Genomic DNA, 17,298 nt, shown 5'->3' with positions numbered 1-17,298 from the left:
ATTTTTAAACTGTGGCCCCTTGTTCTGGACTCCCCCAACATTGGGAACATGTTTCCTGCCTCTAACGTGTCCAACCCCTTAATAATCTTATACGTTTCGATAAGATCTCCTCTCATCCTTCTAAATTCCAGCGTATACAAGCCTAGTCGCTCCAGTCTTTCAACATATGATAGTCCCGCCATTCCGGGAATTAACCTAGTAACTGCACGCAATACTCCAAATGCATCCTACAAAGCTGCAACGTGACTTCCTTACTTCTACACTCAATGTCCTGACTGAAGAGTCGGAGTTTCGAAAGACTGTAAGACCATAAGGCCATAAGACTTAGGAAGCGGAATGAGGCCATTCAGCCCATCGGGTCTACTCTGCCACCCAATCAATCATAGAGTCATAGAGTGATACAGTGTGGAAACAGGCCCTTCGGCCCAACTCACCCACACCGGCCAACAATGTCCCAGCTACCCTGGTCCCACCTGCCTGCGCTTGGTCCATATCCCTGCAAACCTGTCCTATCCATGTACCTGTCCAGCTGTTTCTTAAACGACGGGATAGTCCCAGCCTCGACTACCTCCTCCGGCAGCTCGTTCCATACACCCACCATCCTCTGTGTGAAAAAGTTACCCCTCGGATTCCTATTAAATTTTTTCCCTTTCACCTTGAACCTATGTCCTCGATTCCCCTACTCTGGGCAAGAGACTCTGTGCATCTACCCGATCTATTCCTCTCATGATTTTGTAAAGCTCTATAAGATCACCCCTCATCCTCCTGCGCTCCATGGAATAGAGACCTATTTTTGACATGGATGACCTATTTTTCCCTCTCCACCCCATTCTCCTGCCTACTCCCTGCAAGCTTTGAATCCAGAATCTGTCAACCTCTGCTTTAAAAGTGCCCAAAGTCTTGGCCTCCACCATCGTCCCTGGCAATGAATTCCACAGATTCACCACCCTCTGGCTGAAGATATTCCTCCCCATCTCATCTCCATTCTAAAAGTATGTGCTTTAATAGCGAGGCTGTGCCCTCTGGTCCGAGACTCTCCCACTAGTGGAAACATCCTCTGCACATCCACTCTATCCAGTCCTTTCATTATTCGGTAGGTTTTCAATGAGATCCCTCCTCATCATCGGTATTATTTACGTCAAGGAACTTGAAGGTCTCAACCATTTTCATTTCGGCACAATTGATGCTGATTTGCCCGTTCTCCTGCCTTCTCCCCATAACCCCTGATCGAGACAAATCGAGACAAAACGTACAAATCGAGAATCTATCTATCGCTGCCTTAATTAGATAGAGCTCTAGGGGCTAGTGAAATCAGGGGATATGGGGAGAAGGCAGGCACAGATTACTGATTGTGGATGATCAGCCATGATCACAATGAATGGCGGTGCTGGCTCGAAGGGCCGAATGGCCTCCTCCCGCAACTATTTTCTATGTTCTATGGTTAAATTATCCACTGACTTGGCCTCCACAGCCATCTGCAGCAAAGAGTTCCACAGATTCACCGCCCTCTGAATAAAGAAATTCCTCCTCATCTCCTTCCTAAAAGAACGTCCTTTAATTCTGAGGCTATGACCTCTGGTCCTAGACTCTCCCACTGGTGGAAACATCCTCTCCACATCCACTCTATCCAGGCCTTTCACTATTCTGTACGTTTCAATGAGTTCCCCCCCTTTCATCCTTCTAAACTCCAGTACTGACAAACGTTTAATTTGAAACTGAAGTTGATATTGAAATGGAAGGTTTTTGAGGATGCAGGAATTGTTCTGAATTGTTCTGGTGATGAGGGATCTTCAACTGGACGTTAGACTTCAGGGATAGTGTTGAAACAGGCCCTGTGGCCCATCGAGTCCATGCCACCCAGCGCTCACCCCATACGCTCTCATTATCCTGCACACCAGGGGCGATTTACAATATATCAAAGCCAATTAACCTCCAATTTTGTCGGTCTTGGGCAGTGATAATAGAGCAGAGCAAGATAGACCACTCGACCCTAAAAACCGTAGTACATCACAGCGCCATTTTAGTAGGCAGAAACGTGCAGAAACATTTAAAAAGAAAAATAACAAAAATCTGTGCGTTGATAGATGAGATACATTCTGCATTGTTATGGTATCATCACACATACTGTTCCCCCACAACACTGATTATACTGCGAGAGGCAGAGCGAACGGCGGGTTTTGTCTACTAAAATGGCGGCTGTTCCGCCCCTTTGCGTACACTTCAGTATACGCGATTTCAACGGAGTGGTTAATCTTGCTCCTCTAGTATCTTTGGTCTTGGGTGAGTGGGAGGAAACCAGAGCACCCGGAGAAAACCCACGCAGTCTCAGGGAGAACGTACAAACTTGGTACAGAGCTTGTACCAAACTTGGCGCCCGAGGTCAGGATCGAAGCCGTGTCTCTGGCTCCGGGCGGCAACAACTCTACCGCTGCGTGTAGAAGCGAGCATTTTGCTTGGAGCAAAGACAGGAAAGGGGATGTCAAGTTAGGAAAAGGGGACGTACAACGAGATCTGGGTGTCCTAGTGCATCAGTCACTGAAAGGAAGCATGCAGGTCCAGCAGGCAGTGAAGAAAGCCAATGGAATGTTGGCCTTCATAACAAGAGGAGTTGAGTATAGGAGCAAAGAGGTCCTTCTGCAGTTGTACAGGGCCCTAGTGAGACCTCACCTGGAGTACTGTGTGCAGTTTTGGTCTCCAAATTTGAGGAAGGATATTCTTGCTATTGAGGGCGTGCAGCATAGGTTTATTAGGTTAATTCCCGGAATGGCGTGACTGTCATATGTTGAAAGACTGGAGCGATTAGGTTTGTATACACTGGAATTTAGAAGGATGAGAGGAGATCTTATCGAAACGTATAAGATTATTAAGGGGTTGGACACGTTAGAGGCAGGAAACATGTTCCCAATGTTGGGGGAGTCCAGACCCAGGGGCCACAGTGTAAGAATAAGGGGTAGGCCATTTAGAACTGAAATGAGGAAAAACTTTTTCAGTCAGAGAGTTGTGAATCTGTGGAATTCTCTACCTAAGAAGGCAGTGGAGGCCAATTCTCTGAATGCATTCAAGAGAGAGCTAGATAGAGCTCTTAAGGATAGCGGAGTCAGGGGGTATGGGGAGAAGGCAGGAACGGGGTACTGATTGAGAACGATCAGCCATGATCACATTGAATGGCGGTGCTGGCTCGAAGGGCCGAATGGCCTCCTCCTGCACTATTGTCTATTGACAGTTGGGGGAGGGATTTGAGAGGGAGGTGCATTCGCACTTGGGTCAGGGATCGGCGAGCAGGCGCAGATAACAAGGGGGGTGTGAGGAGAATAGTCATATCAGGCACTCTCTGTCCGCAAGGCTCTGAAAATAATGGAACCAGTGAGAAATTCCCAGCCTTGGCGTGCTCGGTACGGGAGAGAATAATTTGCAGGGCTGTGGGAAAGAGTGGGAGTGTGTGGGTTTGTGAAGTAGAAGCAGTGTCTCGATGGACCGAGTTGCTGTTGTCTCCTCCATTATGGTTCTGTACAGCAGCCATTTCCATTTAATTGATTCGCAGTCCTTTCCAAATCTGTTTGAGAATCGCAGCTGCTCTCTGGAGGGATCGGTCGGTGCGAGCGGCCGACGATGGCGCCGACCGATGGACGAGGGCGGACCACGCCGAAGTGAGGATGCTGCTGCCGGGGGAAGGAACAAAGGAGGACCCGGCATGGGGGGTATCGCCGTGAGGGAGGGGGGGAAGAACAAAGGAGGACCCACAGTAGGGGGAACGTCATTGTGAGGGAGGGGGGGAGAACAAAGGGGGACTCAGAGTGGGGGGAACATCGTTGTGAGGGAGGGGGGAAGAATAAAGGGGGACGCAGAGTGGGGGGAACGTCGTTGTTAGGGAGGGGGGACGAACAAAGGGGGACACGGAGTGGGGGGAACATCATGAGGGAGGGGGGGAAGAACAAAGGGGGACACGGAGTGGGGGGGAACGTCGTTGTGAGGGAGGGGGGATGAACAAAGGGGGACGCAGTGTGGGGGAGGGGACCGCCGTGAGGGAGGGGGGAACAAAGGGGGACGCAGCGTGGGGGGGGACCGCCGTGAGGGAGGGGGGAACAAAGGGGGACGCAGCGTGAGGGGGGACCGCCGTGAGGGACGGGGGAACAAAGGGGGACGCAACGTGGGGGGAACCGTCGTGAGGGAGGGGGGGAAGAACAAAGGGGGACACGGAGTGGGGGGAACGTCGTTGTGAGGGAGGGGGGAAGAACAAAGGGGGACGCAGAGTGGGGGGAACATCGTGAGGGAGGGGGGAAGAACAAAGGGGGACGGGGGGGGGGATTTGTAAATTTGTCAGTGCCCTTACGTGGCGACTATTTGCATACCTTAGGTATGCAAGCAAAGAATTTCACTGTGATTTATCACATGTGACAAGTATTCAATTCAATTAAATCAATTCAAGGATAGAGTGGGTGTGGAGAGGATGTTTCCACTGGTAGGAGAGTCCAGGATCAGAGGCCACAGCCTCAGAATTAAAGGACGTTCCTTTCAGAAGGGGATGAGGTGGAATTTCTTCTGTCAGAAGGCGGTGAATCTGTGGAATTCATCGCCTCAGACGGCTGTGGAGGCCAAGTCAATGGACATTTTTAAGGCAGAGATTGACAGATTCTTGGGTGTCAGGGGGTTATGGGGAGAAGGCAAGAGAATGGGGTGAGGAGGGAGAGATAGATCAGCCATGATTGAATGGCGGAGTAGACTTGATGGGCCGTTTGGCCTAATTCTGCTCCGGTCATTTAGAAACTGTGATCGCTGGTCGGCGCGGACCCGGTGGGCTGAAGGGCCCGATTCCGAAATGTAACGTTTAAAGAAGGCCTTCACGGCCAAATTGTCTATGATTTGGGAAGGGTGTACATGGTAGCAGGGAAGGTCACGGAGAAGTAACAAGGAAAGAGCTTCCCTTCTGTTTCATTGTTTCCCCAGTGTGGTTTAAATATCGATGTGCGTCTGACAAATCATTGATTCCACATTAGTGAACATCATCTCTTGAAGGAGGCAGAAAAGTCTCTTTGGAAAATGTACAAATTACATGACATGCAGGAAGGAACGGCAGACGCTGGTTTACTTGAAGACGGACAAAACACGCTGGAGTCACTCAGCGGGACAGGCAGCATCTCTGGAGAGAAGGAATGGGTGACGTTTCCGGTCTGAAGAAGGGCCTCGACCCAAACCTTCATGCATTCCTTCTCTCCACAAACTGCATAACTCTGAGCAAGGGTTGCTGTCTCGTATTAGCCTGGAAATTGGGGTCCCGTACGGGACCGCCCTTGTCCCGTATTAGGCCTGGGGGGGGCGCTGTAGGCATGCGCACTGTAGGCCTGCGCACTGTAGGCCTGCGCACTGTTGGCCCTGGGGCCTCTGTATGCCCGGACACTGTAGGCCCGGATGCTATAGATTCGGACAGTGTAGGCCCGGATAGTGTAGGCCCGGACAGTGTAGACCCGGGGGCGCTGTAGGCCGCACACTGTAGGCCAGGGGGCCGCTGTATGCCCAGACAGTGTAGGCCCGGACAGTGTAGGCCTCGAGGCACGGGCAACGCCTAACGGAGGTTGCGTAGCAACCCGCCTCCCGGCCCGGGCGGCCGCCATTGGTGGAGTGGGAGCACGTGGCCGCTGGCTGGGTGAGGTCACGTGGGGCGCGGGGCGGTGATGTCACCTTTTGTCCCTTATTTGGGAGTGAGGAACTTGGCAACCCTACTCTGAGCGGTTCAATAAACGTGCGGAAGTGAATGTGTGTCGACTGTTTGCCTGTGGTTGGGAACTGAGGGTGAGCAAGGGTTAGTCATGGAGCCATAGAGTGAGACCGCATGGAAACAGGCCTTTCGGCCCAACTTGCCCACACCGACCAACACGTCCCAGCCGGCCCATGTCCCTCCAAACCTGTCCTACCCATGTACCCGTCTAACCCTTTCTTAAACGTTGGGATGGTCACGTTCACAATGTTCACGTTATAGGAGTAGCATTAGGCCATTCGGCCCATCAAATCTACTCTGCCATTCAATCATAGCTGATCTCTGATTCCCAATTCCATTTTCCAGCCTTCTCCCCAGAACCCTTGACACCCGTTCTGATCAAGAAGTTGTCTATCTCTGCCTTAGAAATATCCACTGACTTGGCCTCCACAGCCCTCTGTGGCAATGAGTTCCACGTCTCAACTATCTCCTCTGGCAGCTTGTTCCGTACACCCACCACCCTTTGTGTGGAATAAAAAAAGGGTTAACATGGGTTAACTCACGGTATTCCTGCAATGCCTACAGTGCATGGTGTAAGGGAACCATGCAGCAGCACGTAGAACAGCGCAGCACACGAGCAGGCCCTTCGGCCCACAATGCCCATGCCGTAAATGAAGGCAAGTTAGTCAAGACCCACACCACCTTGGCCATGGCCTCATCAAGTCAAGTCAAGTCAAGTTTACTTGTCACATACACATACAAGATGTGCAGTGAAATGAAAGTGGCAACGCCTGCGGATTGTGCTAAACTACAAAAACAGAATAGAAAAAAAATTAAAATTAATACAGTAAATTAAATTAGTCCCTGGTGATATGATTGTTTTAGATTTAGAGATACAGCGCTGAAACAGGCCCTTCGGCCCACCGGGTCCGCGCCGCCCAGAGATCCCCGCACACTAACACTATCCTACACACACTAAGGACAATTTTTACATTTGCCCAGCCAATTAACCTACATACCTACACGTCTTTGGAGTGTGGGAGGAAACCGAAAATCTCGGAGAAAACCCACGCAGGTCACGGGGGAGAACGTACAAACTCCGTACAGATGGCGCCCGTAGTCAGGATCGATCCTGAGTCTCCGGCGCTGCATTTGCTCTAAGTCGGCAACTCTACCGCTGCGCCACCGTGCCGCCCACGAGAGTTAACAGTCCTGATGGCCTGTGGGAAGAAACTCCGTCTAATCCTCTCTGTTTTCACAGCTTGACAGCGGAGGCGTTTGCCTGACCGTAGCAGCAGGAACAGTCCGTTGCTGGGGTGGTAGGGGTCCCCCATAATGTTGCTGGCTCTGGATCTGCACCTCCTGATGTATAGGTCCTGCAGGGGGGCGAGTGTAGTTCCCATGGTGCGTTCACCTTCTTCGGGAAGAAGGTGCTGGAGCCCGGGAACTGTGACCTCCAGGGTCGGGAGCAGGTCGGCACAGTGGCACGGCGGTAGAGCTACTGCCTTACAGCGCTGGAGACCCGGTTTCCATCCTGACTACAGGTGCTTGTTTGTAAGGAGTTTGCAGTCACTTTCAGTCACTGAAAGGAAGCACGCAGGTACAGCAGGCATTGAAGAAAGCTAATGGCATGTTGGCCTTCATGACAAGAGGAGTTGAGTATAGGAGCAAAGGGGTCCTTCTGCAGTTGTACAGGGCCCTAGTGAGACCGCACCTGGAGTACTGTGTGCAGTTTTGGTCTCCAAATTTGAGGAAGGACATTCTTGCTACTGAGGGCGTGCAGCGTAGGTTCACCGGTACATTAACACCATCCTACACCCACTAGGGACAATTTTTACATTTACCAAGCCAATTAACCTACAAATCTGTACGTTTTTGGAGTGTGGGAGGAAACCGAAGATCTCGGAGAAAACCCACGCAGGTCACGGGGAGAACGTACAAACTCCGCACAGATGGCACCCGTAGTCGGGATGGAACCCGAGTCTCCGGCGCTGCATTCGCTGTAAGGCAGCGACTCTACCGCTGCGCCACCGTGCCGCCTTCAGTTTCTTCGGTTTCCTCCCACACTCCAAAGACGTGCAGGTTTGTAGGTTAATTGGCTCGGTAAATGTAAAAATTGTCCCCAGTTGGGTGTGGGATAGTGTTAGTGTGCGGGGATCGCTGGTCGGCGCGGACCCGGTGGGCTGAAGGGCCTGGGTCTCCGGCACTGCATTCGCTGCGCGGCAGCAACTCTACCGCTGTGCCACCGTGACCGCCCTACAAACCGGCACCAGGCCGACACCTGTCTCTGGTGCTGTGAGGCAGTGGCTCTACCCGCTGTACCACCGTGCCATCTTTTCCAGCAGATTTCTGCTCTGAAAGAGCAGGAGGCCAGTTGGCTGAGCATCTGACTGTCTCTGAGCCACTCCACTGGAGCAGAGCAGAACAGGCCCACAGCTTGCTTTTATACGGCACCCTTGACACGGTAACAAATATCAGCATTAATAAAGACATAATGAGGCAGGCTGCCTCGAATCTGGTCAGAGTGCCGGCTGGGTTGTTTAAGGTGGATCGGAGACGGTACAGCAGAGATTAGGGACCGCAATTGAAGGCACGCGGATATTTCCCTCAGGTTTCATAGCTGCATTGAAAGGAGGCCATTCGGCCCGTTGAGTCTGTGCCGGCTCCCTGAACAGCGATCCCCCGGGTCATTTATTCTTTCGCAAGCGCTCGGCAATGCTCCGATCCTCCCGACCGCCGCTGATTGCCTTCTCTTCAACGAAACCTACAAACCCGCACGTCTTTGGGGCGAGGGAGGAGAACCAGCGTGCCCGGAGATAAACCCCGCGCGGGTCACGGGGAGAACGTGCAACCTCCGATCGAACCCGGGTCTTTGGCGCTGTGAGGCAGCAGCTCTACCCGCTGCGCCACCGTGACGCTTTCTTGGTGAGTACAATTGTGAAGGGAATCAATCGGGCAAATGCATGGCCTTCCATCCAGGGCGGGCATGAGAACCAAGAACTAGAGGGCAGACGTTTAAGGTGAGAGGGATCATTTCATAGAAACCCGAGGGGCGACTTTCTTCATAAGTAGGGTGGTGGGGATGTGGAAGAAGATGCCAGCCGAGGTAGTTGAGGCGGGCATTGTTATCACAACATTTAAAAATCATTTGATACAGAGATACACACAGAGATCCAGCATCTCAACATTGTCAACAACGGTGGTGCAGCGGTAGAGTTGCTGCCTTACAGCGAATGCAGCGCCTGAGACTCAGGTTCGATCCTGACTACGGGCGCCGTCTGTAAGGAGTTTGTACGTTCTGCCCGTGACCTGCGTGGGTTTTCTCCGAGATCTTCGGTTTCCTCCCACAGTCCAAAGGCGTGCAGGTTTGTAGGTTAATTGGCTTGGTAAATGTAAAAATTGTCCCTAGTGGGTGTAGGATGGTGTTAATGTGCGGGGATCGCTGGGCGGCGCGGACCCGGTGGGCCGAAGGGCCTGTTTCCGCGCTGTATCTCTAAATCTAAATTTAAAAAAAATCTATTGTAGTGCACCAGTTCCTGTGACAAAGTCCAATGTTTCGAAAGAAGATGAGGTGGAATTTCCTTAGTCAGAGGCAGTGAATCTGTGGTGAATTCATTGCCACAGACGGCGGTGGAGGCCAAGTCAGTGGCTATTTTTAAGGCAGAGATTGGGGTAGTGCGGGTGTCAGGGGGTACGGAGAGAAGGCAGGAGAATGGGGTTCGGAGGGAGAGATAGACCAGGCATGATTGAATAGCGGAGTGGGCTCGATGGGCCGAATGGCTTAATTCTGCTTCTATCGATATACTTCAACTCTCGTTTGTTTGTTCATTTGTTTGTTCCTGAACTACAGCCAAAACGGTACACAATTTTAGTCCCACCTTAATCACCGTCGCCCCTTTGGTGCTAATGGAAGAAGTTTCATTGAAATCGGTGTTATATTTTTAAAGTTATTCACGTTTTAAAGTTTCAATCTATCTCGTAGGGAGGGAGGGTGGGAAGGGGGGAGAGGGAGGATAAGGGGGGTTGAGGGGGGGTGGAGTGGGGGGGAGGGGAGGGAGGGGGAGGAGGGAGGGGAGGGGAGTGGTAGGGGGGGAGAGGGGGAGGGGGGGTGAGGAGAGGGGGAGAGGGGATGGGGGAATGGGGGAGGAGAGGGTGCAGCACCAATGCAAGGTTTGGGCCCAACGGGTCCACTTGGTCTAGTACCTTATAAACGTATGAACTTTAGACTTTAGAAATACAGCATTGAAACAGGCCCTTCGGCCCATCGAGTCCACGTCGACCAGCGATCACCCCATTCCTCAGTAACCAGGGACAATTTTACAATTTACAAAAGCCAATTAACCAGGGTGGTGGTGGTTAGTGACGTTTAAGAGGCCTTCGATAGGCACATGGTCGTGCATGGAAGGGAGGGATATGGTTTATGTACAGGCAGATAGGATGTTTAACTTGGCAACCAACACATACTTTGTGGGCCGAGGGCCATTCCCGTTCTGTGCTGTTCTATGTTCTATGGTCACGGCAATGCCATTGACTGTCCTTGGACTACTGGTTACTGGCGTGACCCATGCTTGCCGCGAATTCGGCTAAAGTGGCGCAGTGGTAGAATTGCCGCCTTGCAGCGCCGGAGACCCGGGTTCCATCCCGACTACGGGAACCGTCTGCACGGAGCTTGGACGTTCTCCCCGTGACCTGCGTGGGTTTTCTCCGAGATCTTCGGTTTCCTCCCGCACTCCAAAGACGTGCAGGTGTTCTTGTGTGAGACCGGCATTAAACTCTGGGCCTCAATCCAAGAAATCTCTGTATAATTTAACAGCCACACAGGGATTGATTTTTGGTCAAAACCAGAGAATACAGATTCAACGTGGTTGTCAATAGTAGTGGAGACAAGTTGAGGCGAGCTCTTTTATTAAATTTTACCATTGAATCTGCCTCTCAGCATTTTAGCAAGGCCTTTGACACGGTCCCGCGAGGTAGCCTGCTCTTGAGAGTTTATAGTTTAGTTTAATTTGGAGAAGCAGCAAAGAAACAGGGCCATGCAGCCCATCAATCACCCGCTCGTGCTGGTTCTATGTTTTCTAAGGTTGCCAATTTCCTCACTACCAAATAAGGGACAAAGGGTGACGTCACCACCCCGCGCCCCACGTGACCTCACCCAGCCAGCAGCCACGTGCTCCCGCTCCACCAATGGCGGCCGCCCAGGCCGGGAGGCGGGCTGCTATGCAACCTCCGTTAGGCGGCGCTCGGGGCCTACACTGTCTGGGATTACAGCAGCCTCCGGGCTAGAGTGTCCGGGCCTACAGTGTCCAGGCCTAGCGTCCGGGCCTACAGTGTCTGGGACTACAGTGGCACCCTGGCTACAGTGTCCAGGCACACAGTGTCCGGGCCTACAGTGTCCAGGCCTACAGTGTCCGGGCCTACAGTGTCCGGGACTACAGCAGCCCCCGGGCTACAGTGTCCGGGCCTACAGCGGCCCCCAGGCTACAGTGTCCGGGCCTACAGTGTCCGGGCCTACAGTGTCCAGGCACACAGTGTCCGGGCCTACAATGTCCAGGCCTACAGTGTCCGGGCCTACAGTGTCCGGGCCTACAGTGTCCAGGCACACAGTGTCCGGGCCTACAGTGTCCAGGCACAAAGTGTCCGGGCCTACAGTGTTTAGGCCTACAGTGTCCAGGCCTACAGTGTCCAGGCCTACAGTGTCCAGGATTACAGTGTCCAGGCCTACAGTGTCCGGGCCTACAGTGTCCGGGCCTACAGTGTCCGGGCCTACAGTGTCCGGGCCTACAGTGTCCGGGCCTACAGTGTCCGGGCCTACAGTGTCCGGGCCTACAGTGTCCGGGCCTACAGTGTCCGGGCCTACAGTGTCCAGGCACACAGTGTCCGGGCCTGGCCACACAATTGGTTTGTCCCGTACTGGAATGCTCTTGTCCTGTATTAGGCCGACAGCGCCATCCGGACCTAATACGGGACAAGAGCGGGCCCGTACGGGACAAAACAATTTAGGCCAAAATACGGGATGTCCCGGCTAATACGGGACAGTTGGCAACCCTAATGCTTTCCCACTTTCTCAACCACAACCCGCACACTGGGGGACAATTCAGAGGGGTCAATTAGCCCGCAGATCCGCACGTCTTTGGGAATGAGAGTATGTGGGAGGAAGCCGGAGCACCGAGAGCCGGAAACCCTCGCAGTCACAGGGAGAACGTGCAAACTCCACGCAGACAGGCAGACAACACCCGAGGTCGGGATCAAACCCGCCTCTCTGGCAGCAGCTCTACTAGACGGGCCACTGAGCCACTTTACATCAGATCGACTCTAGTGTGAGCTGGCCAACTGGATAGGGTGCTGGGCCCATTGCTGTTTGCCTTCTCTATCGGTGTCAGTGGATATTTTTAAGGCAGAGATACATTCTTGATTAGCATGAGTGTCAGAGGTTACTCTCTCTTGAAAACATCCAGTGAATTGGCCTCCACTGCCTTCTGTGGCAGAGAAATCCACATATTCACAACTCTCTGGGTGAAAAAGTTCCTTCTCACCTCAGTTTTAAATGGCCTCCCCTTTATTCTAAGACTGTGGCCCCTGGTTCTGGACTCCCCCAACATTGGGAACATTTTTCCTGCATCTAGCTTGTCCAGTCCTTTTATAATTTTATATGTCTCTATAAGATCCCCTCTCATCCTTCCGAATTCCAGTGAATAAGAGTGTTGGGGTTATGTGTTGGGGTTATGTGTTGGGGTTATGTGTTGGGGTTATGTGTTGGGGTTATGTGTTGGGGTTATGTGTTGGGGTTATGTGTTGGGGTTATGTGTTGGGGTTATGTGTTGGGGTTATGTGTTGGGGTTATGTGTTGGGGTTATGTGTTGGGGTTATGTGTTGGGGTTATGTGTTGGGGTTATGTGTTGGGGTTATGTGTTGGGGTTATGTGTTGGGGTTATGTGTTGGGGTTATGTGTTGGGGTTATGTGTTGGGGTTATGTGTTGGGGTTATGTGTTGGGGTTATGTGTTGGGGTTATGTGTTGGGGTTATGTGTTGGGGTTATGTGTCTTGTGTTTCTTTTTTTTGTGTGACTGCTGGTAACGTAATTTTGTTCGGTACCTCGGTACCGAATGACAAATAAAGGCTCTGTATCTGTATCTGTATCTGAATACAAGCTCGGTCGACCCATTCTTTCATCATATGTCAGTCCTGCCATCCCGGGAATTAATCTCGTGAACCTACGCTGCACTCCCTCAATAGCAAGAATGTCCTTCCTCAAATTAGGAGACCAAAACTGCACACAATACTCCAGGTGTGGTCTCACCAGGGCCCTGTACAACTGCAGTAGGACCTCATTGCTCTGAAACGCAAATCCTCTCACAATGAAGGCCAACATGCCATTGGCTTTCTTCACTGCCTGCTGTATCTGCATGCTTACTTTCAGTGCATAGGAAAAAAACTGCAGATGCTGGTTCAAATCGAAGGTTAGACACAAACTACTGGAGTAACTCAGCGGGTCAGGCAATATCTCGGGAGAGAAGGAATAGGTGAAGTTTCGGGTCGAGACCCTTCTTCAGACGACATTCAGTGATGATCAGTAACAGCGTACTATGTTAACATGTTGTGGTGCTGCAAGTAAGAATTTCATTGTTCTGTCTGGGACAGCTGACAATAAAAAACTCTTGTCTCTTTTAAACACTACAACCTCCAAATAAGCTTGTCAAGTCCAGAACAAGGGGTCACAGTTTAAGGATAAGGGGGAAGTCTTTTAGGACCGAGATGAGAACCTTTATTTTTCACACAGAGAGTGGTGAATCTGTGGAATTCTCTGCCACAGAAGGTAGTTGAGGCCAGTTCATTGGCTATATTTAAGAGGGAGTTAGATGTGGCCCTTGTGGCTAAAGGGATCAGGGGGTATGGAGAGAAGGCAGGTACAGGATACTGAGTTGGATGATCAGCCATGATCATATTGAATGGCGGTGCAGGCTCGAAGGGCCGAATGGCCTTCTCCTGCACCTGTTTTCTATGTTTCTATGTTTCTACAATACACAGACTCAGGGGCATTGTTTCTTTCATGGCACTATAATGCTTTATTTCTATTTTTATACATACGTAGAAACTGAACTGTTTGGTTGTTCACTATGCTGTTTGCAGAGTAGGGGCGGCACGGTAGCGCAGCGGTAGAGTTGCTGCTTTACAGCGAATGCAGCGCCGGAGACTCAGGTTCGATCCTGACTACGGGTGCTGCACTGTAAGGAGTTTGTACGTTCTCCCCGTGACCTGCGTGGGTTTTCTCCGAGATCTTCGGTTTCCTCCCACACTCCAAAGACGTACAGGTATGTAGGTTAATTGGCTGGGTAAATGTAAAAATTGTCCCTAGTGGGTGTAGGATAGTGTTAATGTACGGGGATCGCTGGGCGGCACGGACTTGGTGGGCCGAAAAGGCCTGTTTCCGGCTGTATATATATGATGATATGATGATACTATGCCACAGATGGCTGTGGAGGCCGTCATTGGGTATTTTTAAGGTGGGCATTGACAGATTCTTCATTAGTAAGGGAGTCAGGGGTTACGGGGAGAAGGCGGGAGAATGGGGTTGAGAGGGAAAGATAGATCAGCCATGATTGAATGGCGGAGTGGACTCGATGGGCTGAATAGCCTGATGACTTATAGCCTCCTCGGACTTATGCCTGATGAACTTAGAAACATAGAAAATAGATGCAGGAGGAGGTCATTTGGCCCTTCAAGTCAGCACCGCCATTCATTGTGATCATGGCTGATCATCCACAATCAGTAACCCGTGCCTGCCTTCTCCCCACATCCCTTGATTCCACTAGCCCCAAGAATTCTATCTAACTCTCTCTTAAATTCATCCAGTGATTTGGCCTCCAATGCCCTCTGTGGCAGAGAATTCCACAAATTCACAACTCTCTGGGTGAAAACGTTCCTTCTCACCTCAGTTTTAAATGGCCTCCCCATTTATTCTTAGACTGTGTGGCTCCTGGTTCTGGACTCCCCCAACATTGGGAACATTTTTCCTGCATCTAGCTTGTGCAGTCCTTTTATAATTTTATATGTCTCTATAAGATCCCCTCTCATCCTTCTAAACTCCAGTGAATACAAGCCTAGTCTTTTCAATCTTTCCTCATATGTCAGTCCCGCCATCCCAGGGATCAATCTCGTGAACCTACGCTGCACTGCCTCAATTACAAGGATGTCCTTCCTCAAATTAGGAGACCAAAACTGTACACAATACTCCAGATGTGGTCTTACCAGGGCCCTTTTCAACTGCAGAAGAACCTCTTTACTCCTATACTCAAAAACTCTCGTTCTGAAGGCCAACATGCCATTAGCTTTCTTCACTGCCTGCTGTACGTGCACGCCAACTTTCAGTGACTGGTGTACAAGGACACCCAGGTCTCGCTGCACCTCCCCTAACCTGACAACATTGAGATAATAATCTGCCTCCTTGTTTTTGCAGCCAAAGTGGATAACCTCACATTTATCTATATTATACTGCATCTGCCCACTCACTCAACCTGTCCAGGTCACCCTGCAACCTCCTAACATCCTCTTCGCAGTTCACACTGCCACCCAGCTTTGTGTCATCCACAAACTTGCTAGTGTCACTTCTACTTCCTTCATCCAAATCATTGATATATATGGTAAACAGTTACGGCCCCAACACCGAGCCTTGCGGCACTCCACTCGCCACTGCCTGCCATTCTGAAAAGGACCCGTTTACTCCTACTCTTTGCTTCCTGTCTGCCAACCAATTCTCTATCCATGTCAACACCCTACCCCCAATACCATGTGCTCTAATTTTGCTCACCGATCCCCCGTGTGGGACCTTATCAAAGTCTTTCTGAAAACTTACGATCTGTGCTTACGTGTCTATTGTGCTGCTAGAAGTAAGAATGTTATTGTTCCGTTTCAGGACGTATGATGATCGAACACTCTAAACACTCAGGACTGATAAGGAAGGAACACAGCCTGGCTGACGGGTTTGGAGCCATTGAGAAGTTCTGCAGAGATTGATGGTCTAATTATCTGGTACGGGCAAGAAAGCCGATGCAGCAGTTTTTTTTTTCCCCCGTAGATTTTTAGTTTGTTTTACTGGATTTGCCTCTTGTTTCCCGGATACGTTACAACAGGGATGTGATGCCAAGGCTCCATGAGGCACTGGTCTGACCGCATTTTGGGCATCGCGAGCGGTTTTGGGCCACCTATCATAGAAACATAGAAAATAGGTGCAGGAGTAGGCCATTCGGCCCTTCGAGCCTGTACGCACCGCCATTCAATATGATCATGGCTGATCATCCAACTCAGTATCCCGTACCTGCCTTCTCTCCATACCCCCTGATCCCTTTAGCCACAAGGGCCACATCTAACTCCCTCTTAAATATAGCCAATGAACTGGCCTCAACTACCTTCTGTGGCAGAGAATTCCACAGATTCACCACTCTCTGTGTGAAAAAAAACGTTCTCATCTCGGTCCTAAAAGACTTCCTCCTTATCCTTAAACTGTGACCCCTTGTTCTGGACTTCCCCAACAACGGGAACAATCTTCCTGCATCTAGCCCGTCCAACCCCTTAATAATTTTGTACGTTTCTATAAGATCCCCCCTCAATCTTCTAAATTCCAGCGAGTACAAGCCCAGTCTATCTGGGGAAAGACGTGCTGGCACTGGGGAGGGCGCAGAGGACGATCCCAGGGATGAGTGGGTTAACCTATGACGTGCGCTTGAACGATGAGGGGGGGTGGGGGAAGGACCGCAAACCTACTGAGTAGTGAGCGGCCTGGATAGAGCGGATGTGGAGAGGATGTTTCCACTAGTGGGAGAGTCTAGGACCAGAGGGCACAGCCTCAGAATAAAAGGACGTACCTTTAGAAAGGAGATGAGGAGGAATTTCTTTAGTCAGAGGGCGGTGAATCTGTGGGATTCATTGCCACAAGCGGCCGCCTGTGGAGGCCAAGTCAGTGGATATTTTTAAGGTGGAGATAGATGGATTCTTTAATCAGTGCGGGTGTCAGGAGTTATGGGGAGAAGGCAGGAGAATGGGGTTAGGAGGGAGAGATTGATCAGCCGTGATTGAATACGAAAATAACTGCAGATGCTGGTACAAATCGAAGGTATCGCAAAATGCTGGAGTAACTCAGCGGGTCAGGCAGCTTCTCAGGAGAGAAGGAATGGGTGACGTTTCGGGTTGAGACTCTTGTTCAGGCTGAGGAAGGGTCTGAAGAAGGATCTCGACCCGAAACGTCGCCCATTCCTTCTCTCCTGAGAAGCTGCCTGACCCGCTGAGTTACTCCGGCATTGTGTGACAGCCGCGATTGAGTGGTTGAGTAGACTCGGTGGGCTGAATGGCCTAATTCTGCTCCTCGAAAATTATGAACCTGATTCTTGATTAGTGAAGGCGTCAAAAGGTTCCAGGGAGAAGGCAGGAGCATGGGGTTGAGAGGGGGGATACATCAGCCGCAGTTGAATGGCGGAGTGGACTCGATGGGTCGAATGGCCTAATTCTGCTCCTGTCACTTAAGGACTGCACGCTGTGAATGCAGAATGAGCTCTGGACACCGAGCCTGATTAAAAAAACACGCCCTGACAGCAAATAGGTCCTTACAGCAAATA

The 17,298-nt window shown here is 51.1% G+C and overlaps 1 protein-coding gene across 1 annotated transcript in view; it reads right to left on the bottom strand.

The window, feature by feature from the left end:
- Positions 1–17,298, bottom strand: part of LOC144609613 (pyruvate carboxylase, mitochondrial-like) — a 328,348-nt gene that overhangs the window by 166,534 nt on the left and 144,516 nt on the right. The window lies entirely within an intron of this gene.

Source organism: Rhinoraja longicauda, chromosome 34 (assembly GCF_053455715.1).
Source record: "Rhinoraja longicauda isolate Sanriku21f chromosome 34, sRhiLon1.1, whole genome shotgun sequence".
NCBI classification, from domain to species: domain Eukaryota; kingdom Metazoa; phylum Chordata; class Chondrichthyes; order Rajiformes; family Arhynchobatidae; genus Rhinoraja; species Rhinoraja longicauda.
Note: the sequence above shows the minus strand (reverse complement) of the source record. Positions and strands in the feature narration are given on the sequence as shown.